The sequence below is a fragment of the Xenopus laevis genome, chromosome 7L (assembly GCF_017654675.1).
Source record: "Xenopus laevis strain J_2021 chromosome 7L, Xenopus_laevis_v10.1, whole genome shotgun sequence".
NCBI classification, from domain to species: Eukaryota; Metazoa; Chordata; class Amphibia; order Anura; family Pipidae; genus Xenopus; species Xenopus laevis.
Window position 1 is genome coordinate 112,371,966 of NC_054383.1, and position 9,755 is coordinate 112,381,720.

The 9,755-nt window shown below is 43.6% G+C and overlaps 1 pseudogene; it reads right to left on the reverse strand.

The window, feature by feature from the left end:
* Positions 1-2,346: 2,346 nt before the first annotated feature.
* LOC108696699 lies at positions 2,347-9,354 on the reverse strand (annotated as a pseudogene).
* Between the last annotated feature and the right edge of the window lie 401 nt (positions 9,355-9,755).

Genomic DNA, 9,755 nt, shown 5'->3' on the forward strand with positions numbered 1-9,755 from the left:
CACGACCATGTGTCACAAGCTACTGCCATACTGCTACTGGGAACATCACCACTCCTAGCGTCGGTCCCAGATAACAAACAGACTGCAGCTTCTGGGAACACAACAAGCATATACAGATACATCATGGCACAAAGCAAGCATTTATGCACACTGTATCACATGTACGTATTACAGAAATTAGATTATATAAATGTATATATTTGTTTATTTTGGCCAGCTGCTATGCTCCAAAATTGGTCTTTTTTCATCTTCTTTAATACACACCTCTGCTCCCTTAGAAATGGCTGCCTGGCAGCTGCCAGACCCTGTCTGTTGCATTACAACCATCTAGCTCCCATGCATCATCTTCCACATTCATGCTTGGCTCAACTGCACCCCCATGTGGTCAAACAGGCAACATAAAATTGGAGAAGAGGGATTATAGTAGGACAAGTTTTGTTTGTTTTTTTAAATATGAACACAAAATCTGCCAGGTTAACGGCAAAACAAAGGCTTATAAAAGGCACCCTTATGCATAACCTATCAGTCCTACATTTAGCTGTTGAGCTGTTGCCCAACTCCCAGCACCACTTACAGTTGTCAGTGTATATGTTCATTTTTAAAGGGGTTGATCTCCTAACTAACATTTAGTATGATGTCAATATTCTGAAACAATTAAGAATTGGTTTTCATTTTTTTATTATTTATGGTTTTTCAGTTATTTAGCTTTTTATTCAGCAGCTCTCCGGTTCACAATTTCAGCAATCTGGTTGCTAGGGTCCACATTAACCATGCATTGAATAAGAGGCTGGAATATGAATGAGAGGGCCTGACTAGAAAGATCCGTAATAAAAAAGTAGCAATAATAATACATTTGTAGCCTTACAGAGCATTTGTTTTTAAGAGGGGGTCAGTGACCCCCATGTGAAAGCTGCGACAAATCAGAATAAAAAGGCAAATAATTAAAAAACTATAAAAAAGAAAAAATGAAGTTGCTTAGAATTAGGCATTCTATAACATGCTAAAATTAACTTTAAGGAGAACCACCCCTTTAACGATAAATAATTTTATTTTACATTCCACCATCATTTTTCAGCCAGCAGATAAGAATCTGAATCCAACAGTGCAGCCTATCATTTGCATTAATAGAATGCATTAGCCAGATTGCACATGTTTAACCTTACACTTTCTGTAGGCCACAGAGTTTGCACTGTTTAGGGGATTAAGAATGAGAACTTTAATTAATTATGTGAACTCATATTTGCTGAAGAACTGAGTGACACCAGGAAGACAAATAAATAAAAAGAAATACGAATATGGGTGGAAGAAGGTGAATGACGAGGAAAGATAAGCGAGAATTTGTAATGGGGGGAAGGAAACAGAAGATCAAGGTACCAAAGTAGAAATGTGAACGGCAGAAGGGGAATTAGGAAAGTGGGGCAAAAAAAGAAGTGGGCACATAAGACAAAAATGAGACGAGCAGAATGTTTGGAATATTTTGGATTCAGCCGAATCCTTCGTGAAAGATTTGTCTGAATACCGAGCCAAATTTGCATATGCAAATTAGGGATGGGAAAGGAAAAAATGGGGAAAACCATTTACTTTGTTTTGTGATGAAAAGTTATGACTTCCCTTCCCACCGCTAATTTGCATATGTAAATCAAGATTTGCATTCTGTTCAGCCAGGCACAAGGATTTGGCAATTCTGAATCCTGCTGAAAAAGGCAGAATCCCAAGCCGAATCCTGGATTCGGTGCATCCCTAGTTTGGAGAGAGAGAGAAAGTAGAATGTTGGTGTGATATAATAAGGTGAGAGGGTGAAAAGGGCAGAAATAAAGGAAAGGATGAAAGAAGAAGAAACTGTTAAAGGGAAAGTAACCACCTGTTCCTTTAAACCATGGCCATCAGGTCTCGCTCTCCACATGCTGTTGGTGCTGCAGCTTCCAGTTTCAACAAACTGCAAAAATCCTTGTGCTACATCTTCAGTGGCCCCTTATTTGGCTGAGAAATAGTTACACCTAAAAGCCTCCTACCAAAAAATAACAGACAGGTTTTAGTTAGGGCATCGAGATCTTATGGGACATTTGTCAAAGCAAACCAAATCAGAGTGCAAACCCTGTTACAGAAACAAAAGGGGCAGCATGTAGGAGAGGAACATCAGGATACTGAACCCAAAGGGCTAGATGTAAGGGAGAAGGAGCATGAGTTATAGAATCATAAGGACAGAAGTAGACGCATCAGATGCGGAGATAAAAGCTACAAGAAAGGAAAGAGCAGCAGCTATAGAAGGAAGTGGATAGATGTCAGGGAGAAGCAGCAATGCATTACATAGGTAGAGACACACAAACACCATATTACTGCTCGTCCTTTCTGGAGGATAGTACTGCTTTTATTGAAAGAGTTAGCAAGCAGAACTGCCTGACTAACAGAACTTTGGAGGACAATAAAATAAATTTTTTATACAACTATATAACTATCATTATCTGAGAGCAGGAGCGGCACAACCATCTTCCTTAGGCAAGCTCCCTAATGGCTTTCCATAGGCACACACATAGACACTGTATATCATCGCTCACACTGTGGTCCCCAAAGAACAAGTGCCAACTGCCTAAAACAAAGGACACAGACTGCAGGGGCACAGAATGATTTAGCAAAACTTGCCCTGTCCCATTGCCCACAATTGCAGCACTTATACCCTTTATAAAGTTCCAATCTGAATATTCCCCAAATTAATATTCTCCACCTGCAGGGTCTCAAACTGAATGTCCTGCACACTTATTGTTCTGCCTTCTGGAAAGATTTCAACTGTCTCAATAATGGGAATAGCCTCTACGCTCTCTAGTATGGCCACAGTGCTGGAGAGGTCGATGGGCTGAGACTCCGGTGCCAGTATTTGTTGCTTTCTGTGGTTGTCGATGTTTCCAAAGATTGGAGAATGAGCGATAGGCTCTGCCACAGTCTGGGCATGAATGGGGCCTCTCCCCGGTGCGAATACGTTTATGTTCTGCCAGACGCACAGCAATTGTAAATGCTTTCCCACACATGTCACACTTGAAGGGCTTTTCACCTGTGTGCAGCCTGCGGTGGTCCTTCAAGTGGGTAGACTGTCTAAAGGCTTTGCCGCAATCTGGGCACGGGTACGGCCACTCGCCAGTGTGAATCCTGCGGTGCACTTGAAGGGATGTTTCGGTGATGAAGGTTTTGTGGCAGTCAGAGCATTCCAGTTTTTTTCCAGGCCTCCTTTCATTTTGTTGCGGTGTATTGCTGGGGAGACCTTGGGTGTACACGCAATTTTTTTTTCTTTCCAGAATGCCAAGAGGCAATGTGAGTTTTAAGGTGGGCATCTGAAGCCACTTTCTTGCCACATATATAGCACTCTAATTTATCACCTCCTGCTTTACAGTTGTGATCCAGTAATCCTTTTGCACTGGGAAAATTTGTCCCACACTCCTGGCATCGATGTGGTTCCTCGCCACGATGCCCTAACTGGTGTACTTCAAGTAACCTCTTAAGAAGAAAGGAAAGGCCACAGTCCTGACACTTAAAAGGATACTCTCCAGTATGCTGGTACTGGTGCAAGAGCAGGCGGGAAAGACGGTGAAAATTAACACCACACTCGTTGCATTTATACAGATTGCCCTGGCCATGCACATACTGGTGCTGCTGTAGAGTATTAGACTGATTGAATGCCTTTCCACAAAGCTTGCATTTATAGGGCTTCTCTCCAGTATGGGTGAATCGGTGCCGCAGCAGGTTGGCTTGAGATTTGAAAGACTTACTACACACCTTGCAGAAATAGGGTCTCTCTCCTGTGTGTGTTACCACGTGAGTGCGAAGGTGGGAGCCTTTCTTAAAAAGCTTCCCACAAGTAGGGCATTTGTGTCTTCTCTCTAGGGCATGAACAAACCTATGGTGCCGCAAAAACTGGGAAAACAATGGGAAATCCTTTCCGCATGGGTCGCAATGGAAGTTTCCAGTTTTTTTCTGCTTCACAGGGCCAGTATCTTGCTGTTTGTTGCTATGGACGCGACGGTGATACAAGAACTTGGTCATATTCAAAAAGGTCAGTCCACATTTGCAAGTGAAGAGAGGGTTGGCTAAGTGAGAACGACGGTGGTTCACCAGGACAGTCTCACTTACAAAAGCAAGACCGCAATCTACGCAGAGGTAATGAGACTCGCTACGGTGGGATTGCAAGTGTTCGCCCACCTTTGGATGTGTAGGGAAGACTTTGCTGCAGAGCGGACAGCTGAAGGGACCATCCTGATGGGAAACTTGATGCTCTGCAAGATCCTTGGAAGTCTGAAATGTCTCATTGCAATCACTACAAGAAAACATGGGTTCTGTCCAACTATCTTGCTCTGCTTGCTCGCCCAACCCCTGCACTGGAAATTCTTTATGCACCTCCTGATTCCTGACTCCTGAGTCAGTGCAAATATTTCCCTGATTTATCACAGGTTCTTTTTCCTGCCCATTCAGAGACAGTTGCAGTGTGAAGTCCAGATGAGTGTTTGTGCCTGAAATGCGTTCTGGTCCAGAAAAATGTGTCCCTTGGTGTTCCAAAAATTCTCCTGGTGTTTGAAAAAGCTGAGTGCACTCAGAGCATTTATAAAGCAAAACTTCCCCGGCACAGTCCTCCCCTGCACCCTCATTCTTTTTATAGGAGTGTTCCAGATCCACCAGCACCTGAGTGTGGGTCACAGAAGCAGACGATGGCCCAGACGCATGGAAATGCGGATCTCCAGTTACAAGGTGGACCTCACCAGGGACCGCAGGGGCGCACATAAGCTGAAGTCCATCCTCAATAACATGGTCCTCTGCCTGAAGCTCCATTTTGGAATGTGCAACATCCTGTGCTTGCATGTGAGTGTACCGATGTGCCATCCATACATCCTGACTATTAAACAGAGCTTTGCATTCTGGGCATTCATATTGAATCTCACTCCTTATGGTACGCTTGGATTTTGGGGTTTCATTCTGAGTGGGGTGCAGCTCTTGGTGGGCAAGAAAATCTTCTGGAGTCCTCAAGAGCAGCCCACACTCCAGGCACTGGTACTGGTTCTCCTGAGAGTTGACCCCCACAATTTGATACTGAGGTTCCTGTACAGCTGCAGCGTGGCTTTGCTGGTGCACAAGAGCATCTTCTAGGCTGGGATACTCTTCCCCACACTCTGAACACACATACTGGTGCTCTACATACAAAACTGTCTCTTCTGACTCAGTCATTCCTGCATCTCCACTGAAAGTCTTCCGCACGGACAAACTGCAAAGAGAAAAGAGGACACAGCATTTTAACCATAAATCCCTTGACTGGGGTAGACAAAAGGAGAACAGCTAAAGAGCTATATGGCAGACAGTTCTACATTACTGCAAGGGGCAATACAATGACACTACTACACACTAAAGCAGGACCCGACCAAAGTCTGGGGATATTCTGCTTGAGGTTTGGTCTTGGCTCTATAATACTTATGATCTTTCGTACGGTTTAAAATATCTGGGGTTTCTTCATTATGGAGTGGGGAGGCTCGGCCTGAAAGCCAGTGAGGAGAAGATGTGGGTAAGATTCCTTAGGGGGGAACAATAAATATTTCCTGGAGGAACAAATTCAGCCATGGAAGTGTTTAGAACACACTCTTCCAGGTTACAGCAAGAATGATGCAGGGGTTAAAAGAGAACTAAACCCCAAAAATGAATGTGGCTAAAAATGCCATGTTTTATATACTGAACTTATTGCACCAGCCTAAAGTTTTAGCTTGTCAATAGCAGCAATGATCCAGGACTTCAAACTTGTCACAGGGGGTCACCATCTTGGAAAGTGTCTGTGACACTCACATGCTCAGTGGGCTCTGAGCAGCTGTTGAACAGCTAAGCTTAGGGGTTGTCACTAATTATCCAGCAGAAAATGAGGTTGGTCTGTAATATAAGCCTATGCTACAGGTCTGATAATGAAGTTAATCAGCAGAAAAGAAGATGGGGAGCTACTGGGACATCTTTGGAGACAGATCTTTACTGTTAAAGGGCTGTGGTTGCCTTGGGCTGGTACAGAACCCCAAAACATAATGTACAACATTACTACTTACTTCTTTAGATAAGCTTTAGTTCTCCTTTAACTGTTATATCATGTCATCTTTATATAATTACCTTCACTTATGACACGCAATGGGTGCCCTTGCCAGTAAGACTCTCGTGGAGGATGCAAAGATCAACAGATGGATACTGCAAGACAGAGGATTTTAGTGAAACTGGTTATAAATATTTGAATATGTTAAAACAGAATATTAGTAAAAAAAATAAAATTACTAATCGAGGTGTATCGAGTGCAATTAAAGTGATGAACAATACATACAATAGTACATGGGCGAAAAAAAAGTTTTATTAATTGTTTTATTATTTGTGGTTTTTGAGTTATTTAGCTTTTTATTCGGCAGCTCCTCATTACCCTAGCAACCATGCATTGATTTGAAAAAGACACTGGACTATGAAAAGGAGAGGCTTGAATAGAAAAACGAGTAATAAAAAGTTGTCAATAACTATAAATGTGTAACCTTACAGAGCATTTGTTTCTTAGATGGGGTCAGTGACCCCCATTTGAAAGCTTGAAAGAGCCGGAAGAAGAAGATAAATAATTAAAAAAAACTATTTAAAAAAAATGAAGGCCAAATCAAAAGTTGCTTAGAATTGGCCATTTTATAACATATTAAAAGACAGCTTAATGGTGAACCACCCTTTTAATATTATAGTTAAATATAGATCTGTTACTGTCCCTGTCTCAAATGAGTGGTGGGCATGTCCCAACAGTCCCTGCCAGAAGCACAGCAGGAGGGCGATAGTCAATCACAGCCCTGCAGTCACACAGGCAAAAAGACAGGCATCGGTTCTCTATCAGGAACACTTAGTTGCGGAGAATCCAGTGGGCAGGAAGTGGAATAGATGAGCAGGGTTTGTAGAAATGTTTCAATAAATCAGTTGGGTACATTTCTTCTATATTTAAAAAGAGTATAATGCACTGGCAGAATCTTGTTTTTACAGAATATGTCTCCTTTAAGGGCTTCTTCGGTAGACTACTGACTTTACAAATAGAACTGGATCAGACATTATCAGTCAGTAAATCTACACCCTGTGGCCCTTGTATGAGCTTCAGCCCGTCCCATCAACGATGCAGTATCACTCAACAGACATGTGTGCTTGTCCCAACACCCAATACGTTGGACTGCAGTTCTCTCCCTCCAACTTCTGAGGCAGCCAGCATTACCTGCTTCAACCATACTAATGTGCTAATTTTACAAAACTAATATCCATTTGAGCAGCAACACAGTGTTGGCCATGTGGCTACCAAGGGTTTGAGTGACTGATAAAGGAAGTGTCACTGATGGCTGGGCACAGCTCTCTCTCTCTCTCATGGACTCCTAGTGTGGCTCTCTCTCATGGGATTCCTAGTGCAGCTCTCTCTCATGGGACTCCTAGCACAGCTCTCTCATGGGACTCCTAGCACAGCTCTCTCATGGGACTCCTAGCACAGCTCTCTCTCATGGGACTCCTAACGCGGCTCTCTCTCATGGGACTCCTAGCGCGGCTCTCTCATGGGACTCCTAGCGCAGCACTCTCTCATGGGACTCCTAGCGCGGCTCTCTCTAATGGGACTCCTAGCTCGGCTCTCTCTCATGGAACTCCTAGCGCGGCTCTCTCTCATGGAACTCCTAGCGCAGCTCTCTCTCATGGGACTCCTAGCGCGGCTCTCTCTCTCATGGGACTCCTAGCGCGGCTCTCTGTCTCATGGGACTCCTAGCGCGGCTCTCTGTCTCATGGGACTCCTAGCTCGGCTCTCTCTCTCATGGGACTCCTAGCGCGGCTCTCTCTCTCATGGGACTCCTAGTGCGGCTGTCTTTCTCAGCCAAATTGGGCTACTAATTTTAAGCCCAGGCAGGTTTTGAAAGTACAAACTAGCCAAGGTACGGATTTGGGCTACTTTTTGGGCTTTTGGCTGGTTTGTACTTTCAAAAATTTTCTCTTGCCCTAATGTACCAAGCCTGTGTCTCCCAATGCATGTTGAGTAATGTAGTTTTTGTTTAACAATTTGCCAAGTTGAATATAAAACTACAATACCCAGCATGCAACAGGACTGACTTGTGTAGAAGTCAGGAGTTACTATATTTTGGGCTCTGTAACCCAGTCTGCCGTCACTCTTAAAGGAGAGGAGAGCCTGGGGGGGAGGAGGGAGGTCTGCCTGGGGTGGGGGTACGGGATTTTTTGCAAAAGGGTTTCCTTCTCCTTTAAGCATTCGTGTTTTCTGGCAATTTCAGACAATTTTGGGCATAAATCTGCTGTCCACCAAAATGTTTAGAGGTTGACCTGTTTTACCAATATTTATTGAAATTGTATATGAATTATGGCCTTACGGGACCCCAATACCTCTTGGGCCCCCCTCTGTAGTTAAGTCCCCTGATGACGGGCGAATCTGTCACATTTTGCCTCATGGAAAAATATGCGAAACTGTGAAAATTTGAAAAAGGTTTATTCTCACATATTTTTAGACTTTTTTTTTCACTGCACATATTGGGCTATTTTTTGGGGCTACCTTTGGAGAGTTGCTTGGCTGGTTTTGTTTCTGGTTTGGAAATTAGACCTGGCAACCCTGATCTGCACTTTGCCATGCTGTTCAATGGTAGGATACAAAAGACAGCGGGGCTCATTTATCAACAAAGGGCAAATTTGTCTATGGGCAGTTACCCATAGCAACCAATCGGTGATTAGCTTTTTAAAGCCAGCTGCAAGTAGAAGAATGAACGCAGCAATTTGATTGGTTGCCATGGGTTACTGCCCATGGGCACATTTGCCCAGTGTTGATAAATGACCTGAGTGGAAGAGACTAGAGCCAGAGAGAGGTTATTAAGACTTTGGGTACCTGCACAGTGGCCTGACTTATTTATATACCAGGAATATCAGCTGGTTTCCCCATCAGGTAGTAAAGTGGGATATAAGGACTCAAGCAGAGCTGAAGAAGGATAAAGTACCCAACCCCATTGTGCTGTGCCTAAAAAATGTCTCCCCCTTTCTGCACTAATGGTTCTGCCTCCTGAAACAAAGTAGCCGAGGCTGATTTTACAACAGTGTTTGGGCTGGGGGAAAGACTCTGGGAGTCAGAACCAGCAGTGCAGAAAGGGACAGATTCCGCTTGCCACTGTACTTTTATTTATCAATGTATTTATGTATACACGATTTGCTCTCATTAGGTAAAAATCATACCGCCCAAGACTCCCGTGTTTTATAACCCAGACCGAGGTCCCGGATCGGTGTCTAAATCCCGCAACGCCGTTCAACATATCCGGAAGCCCCGCTCCTGCACACCAACTCGCACAGAATTCCGTCACAATCGCGCGAGAAGAGAAAGTGACGTCACGACCACGGAAAATATAAGCGCAGTGACGCGGCACGTAGTTGTGACAAGTATATCATTGGCCTTAGTAGCGTCGTGGATATGTTTGTCCGCTGGCCTCAGAGATCTCTATGTTATATATTTCCTGCTTCTCAGTATTTTATGAAAAGCACGATTCGTTTGTTTTCCGTGTCAAGACCTCCAACTTGTGACAGGAAACATACAATAATATTTGTTATTAGCCTTGACACTGAGCTAACAAATCCTTGTTAATAAAATGGTTGTATCCAGAGGTTATACAGATTAAATACGTAAGCAAAAACTGATACAATAGGTAAACAGGCAATGGCCAAAAGAGCTTATAGTTGAAGGGTGTTGACTCATGAGGTGCTTCATCTCCTGC